The following is a 20,655-nucleotide window of genomic DNA, read 5'->3' on the forward strand; positions in this document are numbered from 1 at the left end:
ACTGTTGTGCTGCATCAATCAATCAATCAATCAATCAATCAATCAATCAATCAATCAATCAATCAGTGGCTGGCTCAGGTGCAGCTCTTTAACTTACCTAAAAGGGAGGGCGGAGAGAAGACAAGGAAGGTGAATGAGGTGTTCCAATGTGAAATGCCGGAAACACAGAAACACAGACGACACACAACAAGAGGTGGCAATCTATTCATTAATTGCATTTAATCAATGAGCTCATTATCACTCATGCATTGTCCAACAGGTGTTGAAATAATGGGATTAAAAGGGGAGATCCCTTCAGAAAGACAGAAACAATAGCAAAGACAAAAAACACTTTTGGAATCTGCTTTTAGTCAACACATAAGGAAAGGGTGCACCGGTCCTGGAAATACTGCAATACCAGGTCAATGCGTGGAGTGGACAGAGCAAGCTCTATTTCCATCTCCCTGTTCTAAAAATCCATTTAATATATGGTCCCCAGATAGGGGACGTATCAGATATTAAACTGATAAGAACAGATACTACACTTGATCTTAGCCAAAAGGCCGAGAAGCGATAACCCGAACGGGCCGCGCGTTGCCCGAGCCTGCCCGATACTGCTGTTCAGCCCTTGCAGCGATTCAGCCTACTTCTAGGCAATTCCATGGGGCCCTGCAGGCTCACACACTCACAGCTACACGGGAGGTGAATAAAGGCCGGAGAGGAAGCCAGACAGGATTTGCTTCTTTTGCTTGCACCACAATGCAGTGCTGAAAGAGGAGGAATCTACATAAAAACGCCTTCCTGGCAACGCCCAAATGCCCTGCTGCCATGCAGATAAACACTGGCAGCGGCAGCAAGTGCATGCCCACAGCCACCCCTTGTTCCTTCACACCTTGTATCAGCTGTAATCCAGTCCAGTCCAGTGCTGCCTGCTGAGCAGCACTGACCAACACTGCCTGGGCCCAGGCTTTTATCTCTGAGGCCCCATTATGATGTCAGAAAGCTGGCTCTGGAATCCTGAGGGCTCCACTATGACACGTGCAAAGTTCCGTCTGAACTTTATATAAGACGGTGAGGCTCAGTCAGTCACTCAGTGTTGCCTGAGAGGGCAACACTGCAACAGCCGGCCGCCAGGCTGTCTTTTTTTTGCACAGCTAGTTGCCTCCAGGAGGCCACAAGAGGGAGACAAGGGACTGCAAAATGGAAAATAGGCATCCACCAACTTTACAGACAACTTCTCCTTGCTCCTACAACCTCCATCCTTGCACAGTTTGTTATTCTTCTAGGTAACATAGTAACAAATCCAAATTGCTGCTCTCTTTGTAGGCAAGCAAGGCTTTGTTGCAACTGCAATTCTTACTTCTTCTTGAAATGTAGGGACGACAGTACATTCCATCACATCCATCTAGTGTACACAGGTAGGTCCATTGTGGCGGGCAGGCGAGCGGGCGGGCTGCTTTATTGGCTGTTTGCTGTTCCCCTACTCCACTCCACTATTTGACTGTTGTGCTGCATCAATCAATCAATCAATCAATCAATCAATCAATCAATCAATCAATCAATCAATCAATCAGTGGCTGGCTCAGGTGCAGCTCTTTAACTTACCTAAAAGGGAGGGCGGAGAGAAGACAAGGAAGGTGAATGAGGTGTTCCAATGTGAAATGCCGGAAACACAGAAACACAGACGACACACAACAAGAGGTGGCAATCTATTCATTAATTGCATTTAATCAATGAGCTCATTATCACTCATGCATTGTCCAACAGGTGTTGAAATAATGGGATTAAAAGGGGAGATCCCTTCAGAAAGACAGAAACAATAGCAAAGACAAAAAACACTTTTGGAATCTGCTTTTAGTCAACACATAAGGAAAGGGTGCACCGGTCCTGGAAATACTGCAATACCAGGTCAATGCGTGGAGTGGACAGAGCAAGCTCTATTTCCATCTCCCTGTTCTAAAAATCCATTTAATATATGGTCCCCAGATAGGGGACGTATCAGATATTAAACTGATAAGAACAGATACTACACTTGATCTTAGCCAAAAGGCCGAGAAGCGATAACCCGAACGGGCCGCGCGTTGCCCGAGCCTGCCCGATACTGCTGTTCAGCCCTTGCAGCGATTCAGCCTACTTCTAGGCAATTCCATGGGGCCCTGCAGGCTCACACACTCACAGCTACACGGGAGGTGAATAAAGGCCGGAGAGGAAGCCAGACAGGATTTGCTTCTTTTGCTTGCACCACAATGCAGTGCTGAAAGAGGAGGAATCTACATAAAAACGCCTTCCTGGCAACGCCCAAATGCCCTGCTGCCATGCAGATAAACACTGGCAGCGGCAGCAAGTGCATGCCCACAGCCACCCCTTGTTCCTTCACACCTTGTATCAGCTGTAATCCAGTCCAGTCCAGTGCTGCCTGCTGAGCAGCACTGACCAACACTGCCTGGGCCCAGGCTTTTATCTCTGAGGCCCCATTATGATGTCAGAAAGCTGGCTCTGGAATCCTGAGGGCTCCACTATGACACGTGCAAAGTTCCGTCTGAACTTTATATAAGACGGTGAGGCTCAGTCAGTCACTCAGTGTTGCCTGAGATGGCAACACTGCAACAGCCGGCCGCCAGGCTGTCTTTTTTTTGCACAGCTAGTTGCCTCCAGGAGGCCACAAGAGGGAGACAAGGGACTGCAAAATGGAAAATAGGCATCCACCAACTTTACAGACAACTTCTCCTTGCTCCTACAACCTCCATCCTTGCACAGTTTGTTATTCTTCTAGGTAACATAGTAACAAATCCAAATTGCTGCTCTCTTTGTAGGCAAGCAAGGCTTTGTTGCAACTGCAATTCTTACTTCTTCTTGAAATGTAGGGACGACAGTACATTCCATCACATCCATCTAGTGTACACAGGTAGGTCCATTGTGGCGGGCAGGCGAGCGGGCGGGCTGCTTTATTGGCTGTTTGCTGTTCCCCTACTCCACTCCACTATTTGACTGTTGTGCTGCATCAATCAATCAATCAATCAATCAATCAATCAATCAATCAATCAATCAGTGGCTGGCTCAGGTGCAGCTCTTTAACTTACCTAAAAGGGAGGGCGGAGAGAAGACAAGGAAGGTGAATGAGGTGTTCCAATGTGAAATGCCGGAAACACAGAAACACAGACGACACACAACAAGAGGTGGCAATCTATTCATTAATTGCATTTAATCAATGAGCTCATTATCACTCATGCATTGTCCAACAGGTGTTGAAATAATGGGATTAAAAGGGGAGATCCCTTCAGAAAGACAGAAACAATAGCAAAGACAAAAAACACTTTTGGAATCTGCTTTTAGTCAACACATAAGGAAAGGGTGCACCGGTCCTGGAAATACTGCAATACCAGGTCAATGCGTGGAGTGGACAGAGCAAGCTCTATTTCCATCTCCCTGTTCTAAAAATCCATTTAATATATGGTCCCCAGATAGGGACGTATCAGATATTAAACTGATAAGAACAGATACTACACTTGATCTTAGCCAAAAGGCCGAGAAGCGATAACCCGAACGGGCCGCGCGTTGCCCGAGCCTGCCCGATACTGCTGTTCAGCCCTTGCAGCGATTCAGCCTACTTCTAGGCAATTCCATGGGGCCCTGCAGGCTCACACACTCACAGCTACACGGGAGTGAATAAAGGCCGGAGAGGAAGCCAGACAGGATTTGCTTCTTTTGCTTGCACCACAATGCAGTGCTGAAAGAGGAGGAATCTACATAAAATGCCTTCCTGGCAACGCCCAAATGCCCTGCTGCCATGCAGATAAACACTGGCAGCGGCAGCAAGTGCATGCCCACAGCCACCCCTTGTTCCTTCACACCTTGTATCAGCTGTAATCCAGTCCAGTCCAGTGCTGCCTGCTGAGCAGCACTGACCAACACTGCCTGGGCCCAGGCTTTTATCTCTGAGGCCCCATTATGATGTCAGAAAGCTGGCTCTGGAATCCTGAGGGCTCCACTATGACACGTGCAAAGTTCCGTCTGAACTTTATATAAGACGGTGAGGCTCAGTCAGTCACTCAGTGTTGCCTGAGAGGGCAACACTGCAACAGCCGGCCGCCAGGCTGTCTTTTTTTTGCACAGCTAGTTGCCTCCAGGAGGCCACAAGAGGGAGACAAGGGACTGCAAAATGGAAAATAGGCATCCACCAACTTTACAGACAACTTCTCCTTGCTCCTACAACCTCCATCCTTGCACAGTTTGTTATTCTTCTAGGTAACATAGTAACAAATCCAAATTGCTGCTCTCTTTGTAGGCAAGCAAGGCTTTGTTGCAACTGCAATTCTTACTTCTTCTTGAAATGTAGGGACGACAGTACATTCCATCACATCCATCTAGTGTACACAGGTAGGTCCATTGTGGCGGGCAGGCGAGCGGGCGGGCTGCTTTATTGGCTGTTTGCTGTTCCCCTACTCCACTCCACTATTTGACTGTTGTGCTGCATCAATCAATCAATCAATCAATCAATCAATCAATCAATCAATCAGTGGCTGGCTCAGGTGCAGCTCTTTAACTTACCTAAAAGGAGGGCGGAGAGAAGACAAGGAAGGTGAATGAGGTGTTCCAATGTGAAATGCCGGAAACACAGAAACACAGACGACACACAACAAGAGGTGGCAATCTATTCATTAATTGCATTAATCAATGAGCTCATTATCACTCATGCATTGTCCAACAGGTGTTGAAATAATGGGATAAAAGGGGAGATCCCTTCAGAAAGACAGAAACAATAGCAAAGACAAAAAACACTTTTGGAATCTGCTTTTAGTCAACACATAAGGAAAGGGTGCACCGGTCCTGGAAATACTGCATACCAGGTCAATGCGTGGAGTGGACAGAGCAAGCTCTATTTCCATCTCCCTGTTCTAAAAATCCATTTAATATATGGTCCCCAGATAGGGGACGTATCAGATATTAAACTGATAAGAACAGATACTACACTTGATCTTAGCCAAAAGGCCGAGAAGCGATAACCCGAACGGGCCGCGCGTTGCCCAGCCTGCCCGATACTGCTGTTCAGCCCTTGCAGCGATTCAGCCTACTTCTAGGCAATTCCATGGGGCCCTGCAGGCTCACACACTCACAGCACACGGAGGTGAATAAAGGCCGGAGAGGAAGCCAGACAGGATTTGCTTCTTTTGCTTGCACCACAATGCAGTGCTGAAAGAGGAGGAATCTACATAAAAATGCCTTCCTGGCAACGCCCAAATGCCCTGCTGCCATGCAGATAAACACTGGCAGCGGCAGCAAGTGCATGCCCACAGCCACCCCTTGTTCCTTCACACCTTGTATCAGCTGTAATCCAGTCCAGTCCAGTGCTGCCTGCTGAGCAGCACTGACCAACACTGCCTGGGCCCAGGCTTTTATCTCTGAGGCCCCATTATGATGTCAGAAAGCTGGCTCTGGAATCCTGAGGGCTCCACTATGACACGTGCAAAGTTCCGTCTGAACTTTATATAAGACGGTGAGGCTCAGTCAGTCACTCAGTGTTGCCTGAGAGGGCAACACTGCACAGCCGGCCGCCAGGCTGTCTTTTTTTTGCACAGGCTAGTTGCCTCCAGGAGGCCACAAGAGGGAGACAAGGGACTGCAAAATGGGAAAAATAGGCATCCACCAACTTTACAGACAACTTCTCCTTGCTCCTACAACCTCCATCCTTGCACAGTTTGTTATTCTTCTAGGTAACATAGTAACAAATCCAAATTGCTGCTCTCTTTGTAGGCAAGCAAGGCTTTGTTGCAACTGCAATTCTTACTTCTTCTTGAAATGTAGGGACGACAGTACATTCCATCACATCCATCTAGTGTACACAGTAGGTCCATTGTGGCGGGGCAGGCGAGCGGGCGGGCTGCTTTATTGGCTGTTTGCTGTTCCCCTACTCCACTCCACTATTTGACTGTTGTGCTGCATCAATCAATCAATCAATCAATCAATCAATCAATCAATCAATCAATCAGTGGCTGGCTCAGGTGCAGCTCTTTAACTTACCTAAAAGGGAGGGCGGAGAGAAGACAAGGAAGGTGAATGAGGTGTTCCAATGTGAAATGCCGGAAACACAGAAACACAGACGACACACAACAAGAGGTGGCAATCTATTCATTAATTGCATTTAATCAATGAGCTCATTATCACTCATGCATTGTCCAACAGGTGTTGAAATAATGGGATTAAAAGGGGAGATCCCTTCAGAAAGACAGAAACAATAGCAAAGACAAAAAACACTTTTGGAATCTGCTTTTAGTCAACACATAAGGAAAGGGTGCACCGGTCCTGGAAATACTGCAATACCAGGTCAATGCGTGGAGTGGACAGAGCAAGCTCTATTTCCATCTCCCTGTTCTAAAAATCCATTTAATATATGGTCCCCAGATAGGGGACGTATCAGATATTAAACTGATAAGAACAGATACTACACTTGATCTTAGCCAAAAGGCCGAGAAGCGATAACCCGAACGGGCCGCGCGTTGCCCGAGCCTGCCCGATACTGCTGTTCAGCCCTTGCAGCGATTCAGCCTACTTCTAGGCAATTCCATGGGGCCCTGCAGGCTCACACACTCACAGCTACACGGGAGGTGAATAAAGGCCGGAGAGGAAGCCAGACAGGATTTGCTTCTTTTGCTTGCACCACAATGCAGTGCTGAAAGAGGAGGAATCTACATAAAAACGCCTTCCTGGCAACGCCCAAATGCCCTGCTGCCATGCAGATAAACACTGGCAGCGGCAGCAAGTGCATGCCCACAGCCACCCCTTGTTCCTTCACACCTTGTATCAGCTGTAATCCAGTCCAGTCCAGTGCTGCCTGCTGAGCAGCACTGACCAACACTGCCTGGGCCCAGGCTTTTATCTCTGAGGCCCCATTATGATGTCAGAAAGCTGGCTCTGGAATCCTGAGGGCTCCACTATGACACGTGCAAAGTTCCGTCTGAACTTTATATAAGACGGTGAGGCTCAGTCAGTCACTCAGTGTTGCCTGAGAGGGCAACACTGCAACAGCCGGCCGCCAGGCTGTCTTTTTTTTGCACAGCTAGTTGCCTCCAGGAGGCCACAAGAGGGAGACAAGGGACTGCAAAATGGAAAATAGGCATCCACCAACTTTACAGACAACTTCTCCTTGCTCCTACAACCTCCATCCTTGCACAGTTTGTTATTCTTCTAGGTAACATAGTAACAAATCCAAATTGCTGCTCTCTTTGTAGGCAAGCAAGGCTTTGTTGCAACTGCAATTCTTACTTCTTCTTGAAATGTAGGGACGACAGTACATTCCATCACATCCATCTAGTGTACACAGGTAGGTCCATTGTGGCGGGCAGGCGAGGCGGCGGGCTGCTTTATTGGCTGTTTGCTGTTCCCCTACTCCACTCCACTATTTGACTGTTGTGCTGCATCAATCAATCAATCAATCAATCAATCAATCAATCAATCAATCAATCAATCAGTGGCTGGGCTCAGGTGCAGCTCTTTAACTTACCTAAAAGGGAGGGCGGAGAGAAGACAAGGAAGGTGAATGAGGTGTTCCAATGTGAAATGCCGGAAACACAGAAACACAGACGACACACAACAAGAGGTGGCAATCTATTCATTAATTGCATTTAATCAATGAGCTCATTATCACTCATGCATTGTCCAACAGGTGTTGAAATAATGGGATTAAAAGGGGAGATCCCTTCAGAAAGACAGAAACAATAGCAAAGACAAAAACACTTTTGGAATCTGCTTTTAGTCAACACTTAAGAAAGGGTGCACCGGTCCTGGAAATACTGCCAATACAGTCAATGCGTGGAGTGGACAGAGCAAGCTCTATTTCCATCTCCCTGTTCTAAAAATCCATTTAATATATGGTCCCCAGATAGGGGACGTATCAGATATTAAACTGATAAGAACAAGAAACTACACTTGATCTTAGCCAAAAGGCCGAGAAGCGATAACCCGAACGGGCCGCGCGTTGCCCGAGCCTGCCCGATACTGCTGTTCAGCCCTTGCAGCGATTCAGCCTACTTCTAGGCAATTCCATGGGGCCCTGCAGGCTCACACACTCACAGCTACACGGGAGGTGAATAAAGGCCGGAGAGGAAGCCAGACAGGATTTGCTTCTTTTGCTTGCACCACAATGCAGTGCTGAAAGAGGAGAATCTACATAAAAACGCCTTCCTGGCAACGCCCAAATGCCCTGCTGCCATGCAGATAAACACTGGCAGCGGCAGCAAGTGCATGCCCACAGCCACCCCTTGTTCCTTCACACCTTGTATCAGCTGTAATCCAGTCCAGTCCAGTGCTGCCTGCTGAGCAGCACTGACCAACACTGCCTGGGCCCAGGCTTTTATCTCTGAGGCCCCATTATGATGTCAGAAAGCTGGCTCTGGAATCCTGAGGGCTCCACTATGACACGTGCAAAGTTCCGTCTGAACTTTATATAAGACGGTGAGGCTCAGTCAGTCACTCAGTGTTGCCTGAGAGGGCAACACTGCAACAGCCGGCCGCCAGGCTGTCTTTTTTTTGCACAGCTAGTTGCCTCCAGGAGGCCACAAGAGGGAGACAAGGGACTGCAAAATGGAAAATAGGCATCCACCAACTTTACAGACAACTTCTCCTTGCTCCTACAACCTCCATCCTTGCACAGTTTGTTTATTCTTCTAGGTAACATAGTAACAAATCCAAATTGCTGCTCTCTTTGTAGGCAAGCAAGGCTTTGTTGCAACTGCAATTCTTACTTCTTCTTGAAATGTAGGGACGACAGTACATTCCATCACATCCATCTAGTGTACACAGGTAGGTCCATTGTGGCGGGCAGGCGAGCGGGCGGGCTGCTTTATTGGCTGTTTGCTGTTCCCCTACTCCACGCCACTATTTGACTGTTGTGCTGCATCAATCAATCAATCAATCAATCAATCAATCAATCAATCAATCAATCAATCAGTGGCTGGCTCAGGTGCAGCTCTTTAACTTACCTAAAAGGGAGGGCGGAGAGAAGACAAGGAAGGTGAATGAGGTGTTCCAATGTGAAATGCCGGAAACACAGAAACACAGACGCACACAACAAGAGGTGGCAATCTATTCATTAATTGCATTTAATCAATGAGCTCATTATCACTCATGCATTGTCCAACAGGTGTTGAAATAATGGGATTAAAAGGGGAGATCCCTTCAGAAAGACAGAAACAATAGCAAAGACAAAAAACACTTTTGGAATCTGCTTTTAGTCAACACATAAGGAAAGGGTGCACCGGTCCTGGAAATACTGCAATACCAGGTCAATGCGTGGGAGTGGACAGAGCAAGCTCTATTTTCCATCTCCCTGTTCTAAAAATCCATTTAATATATGGTCCCCAGATAGGGGACGTATCAGATATTAAACTGATAAGAACAGATACTACACTTGATCTTAGCCAAAAGGCCGAGAAGCGATAACCCGAACGGGCCGCGCGTTGCCCGAGCCTGCCCGATACTGCTGTTCAGCCCTTGCAGCGATTCAGCCTACTTCTAGGCAATTCCATGGGCCCTGCAGGCTCACACACTCACAGCTACACGGGAGGTGAATAAAGGCCGGAGAGGAAGCCAGACAGGATTTGCTTCTTTTGCTTGCACCACAATGCAGTGCTGAAAGAGGAGGAATCTACATAAAAACGCCTTCCTGGCAACGCCCAAATGCCCTGCTGCCATGCAGATAAACACTGGCAGCGGCAGCAAGTGCATGCCCACAGCCACCCCTTGTTCTTCACACCTTGTATCAGCTGTAATCCAGTCCAGTCCAGTGCTGCCTTGCTGAGCAGCACTGACCAACACTGCCTGGGCCCAGGCTTTTATCTCTGAGGCCCCATTATGATGTCAGAAAGCTGGCTCTGGAATCCTGAGGGCTCCACTATGACACGTGCAAGTTCCGTCTGAACTTTATATAAGACGTGAGGCTCAGTCAGTCACTCAGTGTTGCCTGAGAGGGCAACACTGCAACAGCCGGCCGCCAGGCTGTCTTTTTTTTGCACAGCTAGTTGCCTCCAGGAGGCCAACAAGAGGGAGACAAGGGACTGCAAAATGGAAAATAGGCATCCACCAACTTTACAGACAACTTCTCCTTGCTCCTACAACCTCCATCCTTGCACAGTTTGTTATTCTTCTAGGTACATTAGTAACAAATCAAATTGCTGCTCTCTTTGTAGGCAAGCAAGGCTTTGTTGCAACTGCAATTCTTACTTCTTCTTGAAATGTAGGGACGACAGTACATTCCATCACATCCATCTAGTGTACACAGGTAGGTCCATTGTGGCGGGCAGGCGAGCGGGCGGGCTGCTTTATTGGCTGTTTGCTGTTCCCCTACTCCACTCCACTATTTGACTGTTGTGCTGCATCAATCAATCAATCAATCAATCAATCAATCAATCAATCATCAATCAATCAATCAGTGGCTGGGCTCAGGTGCAGCTCTTTAACTTACCTAAAAGGGAGGGCGGAGAGAAGACAAGGAAGGTGAATGAGTGTTCCAATGTGAAATGCCGGAAACACAGAAACACAGACGACACACAACAAGAGGTGGCAATCTATTCATTAATTGCATTTAATCAATGAGCTCATTATCACTCATGCATTGTCCAACAGGTGTTGAAATAATGGGATTAAAAGGGAGATCCCTTCAGAAAGACAGAAACAATAGCAAAGACAAAAAACACTTTTGGAATCTGCTTTTAGTCAACACATAAGGAAAGGGTGCACCGGTCCTGGAAATACTGCAATACCAGGTCAATGCGTGGAGTGACAGAGCAAGCTCTATTTCCATCTCCCTGTTCTAAAAATCCATTTAATATATGGTCCCCAGATAGGGGACGTATCAGATATTAAACTGATAAGAACAGATACTACACTTGATCTTAGCCAAAAGGCCGAGAAGCGATAACCCGAACGGGCCGCGCGTTGCCCGAGCCTGCCCGATACTGCTGTTCAGCCCTTGCAGCGATTCAGCCTACTTCTAGGCAATTCCATGGGGCCCTGCAGGCTCACACACTCACAGCTACACGGGAGGTGAATAAAGGCCGGAGAGGAAGCCAGACAGGATTTGCTTCTTTTGCTTGCACCACAATGCAGTGCTGAAAGAGGAGGAATCTACATAAAAACGCCTTCCTGGCAACGCCCAAATGCCCTGCTGCCATGCAGATAAACACTGGCAGCGGCAGCAAGTGCATGCCCACAGCCACCCCTTGTTCCTTCACACCTTGTATCAGCTGTAATCCAGTCCAGTCCAGTGCTGCCTGCTGAGCAGCACTGACCAACACTGCCTGGGCCCAGGCTTTTATCTCTGAGGCCCCATTATGATGTCAGAAAGCTGGCTCTGGAATCCTGAGGGCTCCACTATGACACGTGCAAAGTTCCGTCTGAACTTTATATAAGACGGTGAGGCTCAGTCAGTCACTCAGTGTTGCCTGAGAGGGCAACACTGCAACAGCCGGCCGCCAGGCTGTCTTTTTTTTGCACAGCTAGTTGCCTCCAGGAGGCCACAAGAGGGAGACAAGGGACTGCAAAATGGAAAATAGGCATCCACCAACTTTACAGACAACTTCTCCTTGCTCCTACAACCTCCATCCTTGCACAGTTTGTTATTCTTCTAGGTAACATAGTAACAAATCCAAATTGCTGCTCTCTTTGTAGGCAAGCAAGGCTTTGTTGCAACTGCAATTCTTACTTCTTCTTGAAATGTAGGGACGACAGTACATTCCATCACATCCATCTAGTGTACACAGGTAGGTCCATTGTGGCGGGCAGGCGAGCGGGCGGGCTGCTTTATTGGCTGTTTGCTGTTCCCCTACTCCACTCCACTATTTGACTGTTGTGCTGCATCAATCAATCAATCAATCAATCAATCAATCAATCAATCAATCAATCAATCAGTGGCTGGCTCAGGTGCAGCTCTTTAACTTACCTAAAAGGGAGGGCGGAGAGAAGACAAGGAAGGTGAATGAGGTGTTCCAATGTGAAATGCCGGAAACACAGAAACACAGACGACACACAACAAGAGGTGGCAATCTATTCATTAATTGCATTTAATCAATGAGCTCATTATCACTCATGCATTGTCCAACAGGTGTTGAAATAATGGGATTAAAAGGGGAGATCCCTTCAGAAAGACAGAAACAATAGCAAAGACAAAAAACACTTTTGGAATCTGCTTTTAGTCAACACATAAGGAAAGGGTGCACCGGTCCTGGAAATACTGCAATACCAGGTCAATGCGTGGAGTGGACAGAGCAAGCTCTATTTCCATCTCCCTGTTCTAAAAATCCATTTAATATATGGTCCCCAGATAGGGGACGTATCAGATATTAAACTGATAAGAACAGATACTACACTTGATCTTAGCCAAAAGGCCGAGAAGCGATAACCCGAACGGGCCGCGCGTTGCCCGAGCCTGCCCGATACTGCTGTTCAGCCCTTGCAGCGATTCAGCCTACTTCTAGGCAATTCCATGGGGCCCTGCAGGCTCACACACTCACAGCTACACGGGAGGTGAATAAAGGCCGGAGAGGAAGCCAGACAGGATTTGCTTCTTTTGCTTGCACCACAATGCAGTGCTGAAAGAGGAGGAATCTACATAAAAACGCCTTCCTGGCAACGCCCAAATGCCCTGCTGCCATGCAGATAAACACTGGCAGCGGCAGCAAGTGCATGCCCACAGCCACCCCTTGTTCCTTCACACCTTGTATCTGCTGTAATCCAGTCCAGTCCAGTGCTGCCTGCTGAGCAGCACTGACCAACACTGCCTGGGCCCAGGCTTTTATCTCTGAGGCCCCATTATGATGTCAGAAAGCTGGCTCTGGAATCCTGAGGGCTCCACTATGACACGTGCAAAGTTCCGTCTGAACTTTATATAAGACGGTGAGGCTCAGTCAGTCACTCAGTGTTGCCTGAGAGGGCAACACTGCAACAGCCGGCCGCCAGGCTGTCTTTTTTTGCACAGCTAGTTGCCTCCAGGAGGCCACAAGAGGGAGACAAGGGACTGCAAATGGAAAATAGGCATCCACCAACTTTACAGACAACTTCTCCTTGCTCCTACAACCTCATCCTTGCACAGTTTGTTATTCTTCTAGGTAACATAGTAACAAATCCAAATTGCTGCTCTCTTTGTAGGCAAGCAAGGCTTTGTTGCAACTGCAATTCTTACTTCTTCTTGAAATGTAGGGACGACAGTACATTCCATCACATCCATCTAGTGTACACAGGTAGGTCCAATTGTGGCGGGCAGGCGAGCGGGCGGGCTGCTTTATTGGCTGTTTGCTGTTCCCCTACTCCACTCCACTATTTGACTGTTGTGCTGCATCAATCAATCAATCAATCAATCAATCAATCAATCAATCAATCAGTGGCTGGCTCAGGTGCAGCTCTTTAACTTACCTAAAAGGGAGGCGGAGAGAAGACAAGGAAGGTGAATGAGGTGTTCCAATGTGAAATGCCGGAAACACAGAAACACAGACGACACACAACAAGAGGTGGCAATCTATTCATTAATTGCATTTAATCAATGAGCTCATTATCACTCATGCATTGTCCAACAGGTGTTGAAATAATGGGATTAAAAGGGGAGATCCCTTCAGAAAGACAGAAACAATAGCAAAGACAAAAACACTTTTGGAATCTGCTTTTAGTCAACACATAAGGAAAGGGTTGCACAGGTCCTGGAAATACTGCAATACCAGGTCAATGCGTGGAGTGGACAGAGCAAGCTCTATTTCCATCTCCCTGTTCTAAAAATCCATTTAATATATGGTCCCCAGATAGGGGACGTATCAGATATTAAACTGATAAGAACAGATACTACACTTGATCTTAGCCAAAAGGCCGAGAAGCGATAACCCGAACGGGCCGCGCGTTGCCCGAGCCTGCCCGATACTGCTGTTCAGCCCTTGCAGCGATTCAGCCTACTTCTAGGCAATTCCATGGGGCCCTGCAGGCTCACACACTCACAGCTACACGTGAGGTGAATAAAGGCCGGAGAGGAAGCCAGACAGGATTTGCTTCTTTTGCTTGCACCACAATGCAGTGCTGAAAGAGGAGGAATCTACATAAAAACGCCTTCCTGGCAACGCCCAAATGCCCTGCTGCCATGCAGACAAACACTGGCAGCGGCAGCAAGTGCATGCCCACAGCCACCCCTTGTTCCTTCACACCTTGTATCAGCTGTAATCCAGTCCAGTCAGTGCTGCCTGCTGAGCAGCACTGACCAACACTGCCTGGGCCCAGGCTTTTATCTCTGAGGCCCCATTATGATGTCAGAAAGCTGGCTCTGGAATCCTGAGGGCTCCACTATGACACGTGCAAAGTTCCGTCTGAATTTTATATAAGACGGTGAGGCTCAGTCAGTCACTCAGTGTTGCCTGAGAGGGCAACACTGCAACAGCCGGCCGCCAGGCTGTCTTTTTTTTGCACAGCTAGTTGCCTCCAGGAGGCCACAAGAGGGAGACAAGGGACTGCAAAATGGAAAATAGGCATCCACCAACTTTACAGACAACTTCTCCTTGCTCCTACAACCTCCATCCTTGCACAGTTTGTTATTCTTCTAGGTAACATAGTAACAAATCCAAATTGCTGCTCTCTTTGTAGCAAGCAAGGCTTTGTTGCAACTGAAATTCTTACTTCTTCTTGAAATGTAGGGACGACAGTACATTCCATCACATCCATCTAGTGTACACAGGTAGGTCCATTGTGGCGGGCAGGCGAGCGGGCGGGCTGCTTATTGGCTGTTTGCTGTTCCCCTACTCCACTCCACTATTTGACTGTTGTGCTGCATCAATCAATCAATCAATCAATCAATCAATCAATCAATCAATCAATCAGTGGCTGGCTCAGGTGCAGCTCTTTAACTTACCTAAAAGGGAGGGCGGAGAGAAGACAAGGAAGGTGAATGAGGTGTTCCAATGTGAAATGCCGGAAACACAGAAACACAGACGACACACAACAAGAGGTGGCAATCTATTCATTAATTGCATTTAATCAATGAGCTCATTATCACTCATGCATTGTCCAACAGGTGTTGAAATAATGGGATTTAAAAGGGGAGATCCCTTCAGAAAGACAGAAACAATAGCAAGACAAAAAACACTTTTGGAATCTGCTTTTAGTCAACACATAAGGAAAGGGTGCACCGGTCCTGGAAATACTGCAATACCAGGTCAATGCGTGGAGTGGACAGAGCAAGCTCTATTTCCATCTCCCTGTTCTAAAAATCCATTTAATATATGGTCCCCAGATAGGGGACGTATCAGATATTAAACTGATATGAACAGATACTACACTTGATCTTAGCCAAAAGGCCGAGAAGGCGATAACCCGAACGGGCCGCGCGTTGCCCGAGCCTGCCCGATACTGCTGTTCAGCCCTTGCAGCGATTCAGCCTACTTCTAGGCAATTCCATGGGGCCCTGCAGGCTCACACACTCACAGCTACACGGGAGGTGAATAAAGGCCGGAGAGGAAGCCAGACAGGATTTGCTTCTTTTGCTTGCACCACAATGCAGTGCTGAAAGAGGAGGAATCTACATAAAAACCCCTTCCTGGCAACGCCCAAATGCCCTGCTGCCATGCAGATAAACACTGGCAGCGGCAGCAAGTGCATGCCCACAGCCACCCCTTGTTCCTTCACACCTTGTATCAGCTGTAATCCAGTCCAGTCCAGTGCTGCCTGCTGAGCAGCACTGACCAACACTGCCTGGGCCCAGGCTTTTATCTCTGAGGCCCCATTATGATGTCAGAAAGCTGGCTCTGGAATTCCTGAGGGCTCCACTATGACACGTGCAAAGTTCCGTCTGAACTTTATATAAGACGGTGAGGCTCAGTCAGTCACTCAGTGTTGCCTGAGAGGGCAACACTGCAACAGCCGGCCGCCAGGCTGTCTTTTTTTTGCACAGCTAGTTGCCTCCAGGAGGCCACAAGAGGGAGACAAGGGACTGCAAAATGGAAAATAGGCATCCACCAACTTTACAGACAACTTCTCCTTGCTCCTACAACCTCCATCCTTGCACAGTTTGTTATTCTTCTAGGTAACATAGTAACAAATCCAAATTGCTGCTCTCTTTGTAGGCAAGCAAGGCTTTGTTGCAACTGCAATTCTTACTTCTTCTTGAAATGTAGGGACGACAGTACATTCCATCACATCCATCTAGTGTACACAGGTAGGTCCATTGTGGCGGGCAGGCGAGCGGGCGGGCTGCTTTATTGGCTGTTTGCTGTTCCCCTACTCCACTCCACTATTTGACTGTTGTGCTGCATCAATCAATCAATCAATCAATCAATCAATCAATCAATCAATCAATCAATCAATCAATCAGTGGCTGGCTCAGGTGCAGCTCTTTAACTTACCTAAAAGGGAGGGCGGAGAGAAGACAAGGAAGGTGAATGAGGTGTTCCAATGTGAAATGCCGGAAACACAGAAACACAGACGACACACAACAAGAGGTGGCAATCTATTCATTAATTGCATTTAATCAATGAGCTCATTATCACTCATGCATTGTCCAACAGGTGTTGAAATAATGGGATTAAAAGGGGAGATCCCTTCAGAAAGACAGAAACAATAGCAAAGACAAAAAACACTTTTGGAATCTGCTTTTAGTCAACACATAAGGAAAGGGTGCACCGGTCCTGGAAATACTGCAATACCAGGTCAATGCGTGGAGTGGACAGAGCAAGCTCTATTTCCATCTCCCTGTTCTAAAAATCCATTTAATATATGGTCCCCAGATAGGGGACGTATCAGATATTAAACTGATAAGAACAGATACTACACTTGATCTTAGCCAAAAGGCCGAGAAGCGATAACCCGAACGGCCGCGCGTTGCCCGAGCCTGCCCGATACTGCTGTTCAGCCCTTGCAGCGATTCAGCCTACTTCTAGGCAATTCCATGGGGCCCTGCAGGCTCACACACTCACAGCTACACGGGAGGTGAATAAAGGCCGGAGAGGAAGCCAGACAGGATTTGCTTCTTTTGCTTGCACCACAATGCAGTGCTGAAAGAGGAGGAATCTACATAAAAACGCCTTCCTGGCAACGCCCAAATGCCCTGCTGCCATGCAGATAAACACTGGCAGCGGCAGCAAGTGCATGCCCACAGCCACCCCTTGTTCCTTCACACCTTGTATCAGCTGTAATCCAGTCCAGTCCAGTGCTGCCTGCTGAGCAGCACTGACCAACACTGCCTGGGCCCAGGCTTTTATCTCTGAGGCCCCATTATGATGTCAGAAAGCTGGCTCTGGAATCCTGAGGGCTCCACTATGACACGTGCAAAGTTCCGTCTGAACTTTATATAAGACGGTGAGGCTCAGTCAGTCACTCAGTGTTGCCTGAGAGGGCAACACTGCAACAGCCGGCCGCCAGGCTGTCTTTTTTTTGCACAGCTAGTTGCCTCCAGGAGGCCACAAGAGGGAGACAAGGGACTGCAAAATGGAAAATAGGCATCCACCAACTTTACAGACAACTTCTCCTTGCTCCTACAACCTCCATCCTTGCACAGTTTGTTATTCTTCTAGGTAACATAGTAACAAATCCAAATTGCTGCTCTCTTTGTAGGCAAGCAAGGCTTTGTTGCAACTGCAATTCTTACTTCTTCTTGAAATGTAGGGACGACAGTACATTCCATCACATCCATCTAGTGTACACAGGTAGGTCCATTGTGGCGGGCAGGCGAGCGGGCGGGCTGCTTTATTGGCTGTTTGCTGTTCCCCTACTCCACTCCACTATTTGACTGTTGTGCTGCATCAATCAATCAATCAATCAATCAATCAATCAATCAATCAATCAATCAATCAGTGGCTGGCTCAGGTGCAGCTCTTTAACTTACCTAAAAGGGAGGGCGGAGAGAAGACAAGGAAGGTGAATGAGGTGTTCCAATGTGAAATGCCGGAAACACAGAAACACAGACGACACACAACAAGAGGTGGCAATCTATTCATTAATTGCATTTAATCAATGAGCTCATTATCACTCATGCATTGTCCAACAGGTGTTGAAATAATGGGATTAAAAGGGGAGATCCCTTCAGAAAGACAGAAACAATAGCAAAGACAAAAAACACTTTTGGAATCTGCTTTTAGTCAACACATAAGGAAAGGGTGCACCGGTCCTGGAAATACTGCAATACCAGGTCAATGCGTGGAGTGGACAGAGCAAGCTCTATTTCCATCTCCCTGTTCTAAAAATCCATTTAATATATGGTCCCCAGATAGGGGACGTATCAGATATTAAACTGATAAGAACAGATACTACACTTGATCTTAGCCAAAAGGCCGAGAAGCGATAACCCGAACGGGCCGCGCGTTGCCCGAGCCTGCCCGATACTGCTGTTCAGCCCTTGCAGCGATTCAGCCTACTTCTAGGCAATTCCATGGGGCCCTGCAGGCTCACACACTCACAGCTACACGGGAGGTGAATAAAGGCCGGAGAGGAAGCCAGACAGGATTTGCTTCTTTTGCTTGCACCACAATGCAGTGCTGAAAGAGGAGGAATCTACATAAAAACGCCTTCCTGGCAACGCCCAAATGCCCTGCTGCCATGCAGATAAACACTGGCAGCGGCAGCAAGTGCATGCCCACAGCCACCCCCTTGTTCCTTCACACCTTGTATCAGCTGTAATCCAGTCCAGTCCAGTGCTGCCTGCTGAGCAGCACTGACCAACACTGCCTGGGCCCAGGCTTTTATCTCTGAGGCCCCATTATGATGTCAGAAAGCTGGCTCTGGAATCCTGAGGGCTCCACTATGACACGTGCAAAGTTCCGTCTGAACTTTATATAAGACGGTGAGGCTCAGTCAGTCACTCAGTGTTGCCTGAGAGGGCAACACTGCAACAGCCGGCCGCCAGGCTGTCTTTTTTTTGCACAGCTAGTTGCCTCCAGGAGGCCACAAGAGGGAGACAAGGGACTGCCAAAATGGAAAATAGGCATCCACCAACTTTACAGACAACTTCTCCTTGCTCCTACAACCTCCATCCTTGCACAGTTTGTTATTCTTCTAGGTAACATAGTAACAAATCCAAATTGCTGCTCTCTTTGTAGGCAAGCAAGGCTTTGTTGCAACTGCAATTCTTACTTCTTCTTGAAATGTAGGGACGACAGTACATTCCATCACATCCATCTAGTGTACACAGGTAGGTCCATTGTGGCGGGCAGGCGAGCGGGCCGGGCTGCTTTATTGGCTGTTTGCTGTTCCCCTACTCCACTCCACTATTTGACTGTTGTGCTGCATCAATCAATCAATCAATCAATCAATCAATCAATCAATCAATCAGTGGCTGGCTCAGGTGCAGCTCTTTAACTTACCTAAAAGGGAGGGCGGAGAGAAGACAAGGAAAGGTGAATGAGGTGTTCCAATGTGAAATGCCGGAAACACAGAAACACAGACGACACACAACAAGAGGTGGCAATCTATTCATTAATTGCATTTAATCAATGAGATCATTATCACTCATGCATTGTCCAACAGGTGTTGAAATAATGGGATTAAAAGGGGAGATCCCTTCAGAAAGACAGAAACAATAGCAAAGACAAAAAACACTTTTGGAATCTGCTTTTAGTCAACACATAAGGAAAGGGTGCACCGGTCCTGGAAATACTGCAATACCAGGTCAATGCGTGGAGTGGACAGAGCAAGCTCTATTTCCATCTCCCTGTTCTAAAAATCCATTTAATATATGGTCCCAGATAGGGGACGTATCAGATATTAAACTGATAAGAACAGATACTACACTTGATCTTAGCCAAAAGGCCGAGAAGCGATAACCCGAACGGGCCGCGCGTTGCCCGAGCCTGCCCGATACTGCTGTTCAGCCCTTGCAGCGATTCAGCCTACTTCTAGGCAATTCCATGGGGCCCTGCAGGCTCACACACTCACAGCTACACGGGAGGTGAATAAAGGCCGGAGAGGAAGCCAGACAGGATTTGCTTCTTTTGCTTGCACCACAATGCAGTGCTGAAAGAGGAGGAATCTACATAAAAACGCCTTCCTGGCAACGCCCAAATGCCCTGCTGCCATGCAGATAAACACTGGCAGCGGCAGCAAGTGCATGCCCACAGCCACCCCTTGTTCCTTCACACCTTGTATCAGCTGTAATCCAGTCCAGTCCAGTGCTGCCTGCTGAGCAGCACTGACCAACACTGCCTGGGCCCAGGCTTTTATCTCTGAGGCCCCATTATGATGTCAGAAAGCTGGCTCTGGAATCCTGAGGGCTCCACTATGACACGTGCAAAGTTCCGTCTGAACTTTATATAAGACGGTGAGGCTCAGTCAGTCACTCAGTGTTGCCTGAGAGGGCAACACTGCAACAGCCGGCCGCCAGGCTGTCTTTTTTTTGCACAGCTAGTTGCCTCCAGGAGGCCACAAGAGGGAGACAAGGGACTGCAAAATGGAAAATAGGCATCCACCAACTTTACAGACAACTTCTCCTTGCTCCTACAACCTCCATCCTTGCACAGTTTGTTATTCTTCTAGGTAACATAGTAACAAATCCAAATTGCTGCTCTCTTTGTAGGCAAGCAAGGCTTTGTTGCAACTGCAATTCTTACTTCTTCTTGAAATGTAGGGACGACAGTACATTCCATCACATCCATCTAGTGTACACAGGTAGGTCCATTGTGGCGGGCAGGCGAGCGGGCGGGCTGCTTTATTGGCTGTTTGCTGTTCCCC

At 47.8% G+C, this 20,655-nt stretch overlaps 14 non-coding genes across 14 annotated transcripts; all 14 read right to left on the minus strand.

Moving 5' to 3' along the window:
- Nucleotides 1-363: 363 nt before the first annotated feature.
- On the minus strand, nucleotides 364-554 carry LOC142733049 (U2 spliceosomal RNA). The gene has a single exon (XR_012879869.1). It is a non-coding gene; the product is annotated as a U2 spliceosomal RNA (small nuclear RNA).
- A 1,296-nt stretch (nucleotides 555-1,850) lies between these two features.
- On the minus strand, nucleotides 1,851-2,041 carry LOC142733061 (U2 spliceosomal RNA). The gene has a single exon (XR_012879880.1). It is a non-coding gene; the product is annotated as a U2 spliceosomal RNA (small nuclear RNA).
- Nucleotides 2,042-3,325: 1,284 nt separating this feature from the next.
- LOC142733033 (U2 spliceosomal RNA) lies at nucleotides 3,326-3,515 on the minus strand. Its single transcript, XR_012879855.1, has one exon. It is a non-coding gene; the product is annotated as a U2 spliceosomal RNA (small nuclear RNA).
- A 1,275-nt stretch (nucleotides 3,516-4,790) lies between these two features.
- LOC142733034 (U2 spliceosomal RNA) lies at nucleotides 4,791-4,980 on the minus strand. Its single transcript, XR_012879856.1, has one exon. It is a non-coding gene; the product is annotated as a U2 spliceosomal RNA (small nuclear RNA).
- A 1,283-nt stretch (nucleotides 4,981-6,263) lies between these two features.
- LOC142733073 (U2 spliceosomal RNA) lies at nucleotides 6,264-6,454 on the minus strand. The gene has a single exon (XR_012879891.1). It is a non-coding gene; the product is annotated as a U2 spliceosomal RNA (small nuclear RNA).
- A 1,287-nt stretch (nucleotides 6,455-7,741) lies between these two features.
- LOC142733041 (U2 spliceosomal RNA) lies at nucleotides 7,742-7,932 on the minus strand. The gene has a single exon (XR_012879862.1). It is a non-coding gene; the product is annotated as a U2 spliceosomal RNA (small nuclear RNA).
- A 1,287-nt stretch (nucleotides 7,933-9,219) lies between these two features.
- Nucleotides 9,220-9,412, minus strand: LOC142733030 (U2 spliceosomal RNA). The gene has a single exon (XR_012879852.1). It is a non-coding gene; the product is annotated as a U2 spliceosomal RNA (small nuclear RNA).
- Nucleotides 9,413-10,699: 1,287 nt separating this feature from the next.
- On the minus strand, nucleotides 10,700-10,889 carry LOC142733032 (U2 spliceosomal RNA). The gene has a single exon (XR_012879854.1). It is a non-coding gene; the product is annotated as a U2 spliceosomal RNA (small nuclear RNA).
- A 1,288-nt stretch (nucleotides 10,890-12,177) lies between these two features.
- Nucleotides 12,178-12,368, minus strand: LOC142733085 (U2 spliceosomal RNA). Its single transcript, XR_012879902.1, has one exon. It is a non-coding gene; the product is annotated as a U2 spliceosomal RNA (small nuclear RNA).
- A 1,277-nt stretch (nucleotides 12,369-13,645) lies between these two features.
- On the minus strand, nucleotides 13,646-13,836 carry LOC142733029 (U2 spliceosomal RNA). The gene has a single exon (XR_012879851.1). It is a non-coding gene; the product is annotated as a U2 spliceosomal RNA (small nuclear RNA).
- A 1,281-nt stretch (nucleotides 13,837-15,117) lies between these two features.
- On the minus strand, nucleotides 15,118-15,309 carry LOC142733039 (U2 spliceosomal RNA). The gene has a single exon (XR_012879860.1). It is a non-coding gene; the product is annotated as a U2 spliceosomal RNA (small nuclear RNA).
- Nucleotides 15,310-16,606: 1,297 nt separating this feature from the next.
- On the minus strand, nucleotides 16,607-16,797 carry LOC142733001 (U2 spliceosomal RNA). Its single transcript, XR_012879826.1, has one exon. It is a non-coding gene; the product is annotated as a U2 spliceosomal RNA (small nuclear RNA).
- A 1,287-nt stretch (nucleotides 16,798-18,084) lies between these two features.
- Nucleotides 18,085-18,275, minus strand: LOC142733014 (U2 spliceosomal RNA). Its single transcript, XR_012879837.1, has one exon. It is a non-coding gene; the product is annotated as a U2 spliceosomal RNA (small nuclear RNA).
- A 1,284-nt stretch (nucleotides 18,276-19,559) lies between these two features.
- On the minus strand, nucleotides 19,560-19,749 carry LOC142733036 (U2 spliceosomal RNA). The gene has a single exon (XR_012879857.1). It is a non-coding gene; the product is annotated as a U2 spliceosomal RNA (small nuclear RNA).
- Nucleotides 19,750-20,655: the final 906 nt, after the last annotated feature.

This window comes from Rhinoderma darwinii, unplaced genomic scaffold, assembly GCF_050947455.1.
Source record: "Rhinoderma darwinii isolate aRhiDar2 unplaced genomic scaffold, aRhiDar2.hap1 Scaffold_934, whole genome shotgun sequence".
NCBI lineage: Eukaryota > Metazoa > Chordata > Amphibia > Anura > Rhinodermatidae > Rhinoderma > Rhinoderma darwinii.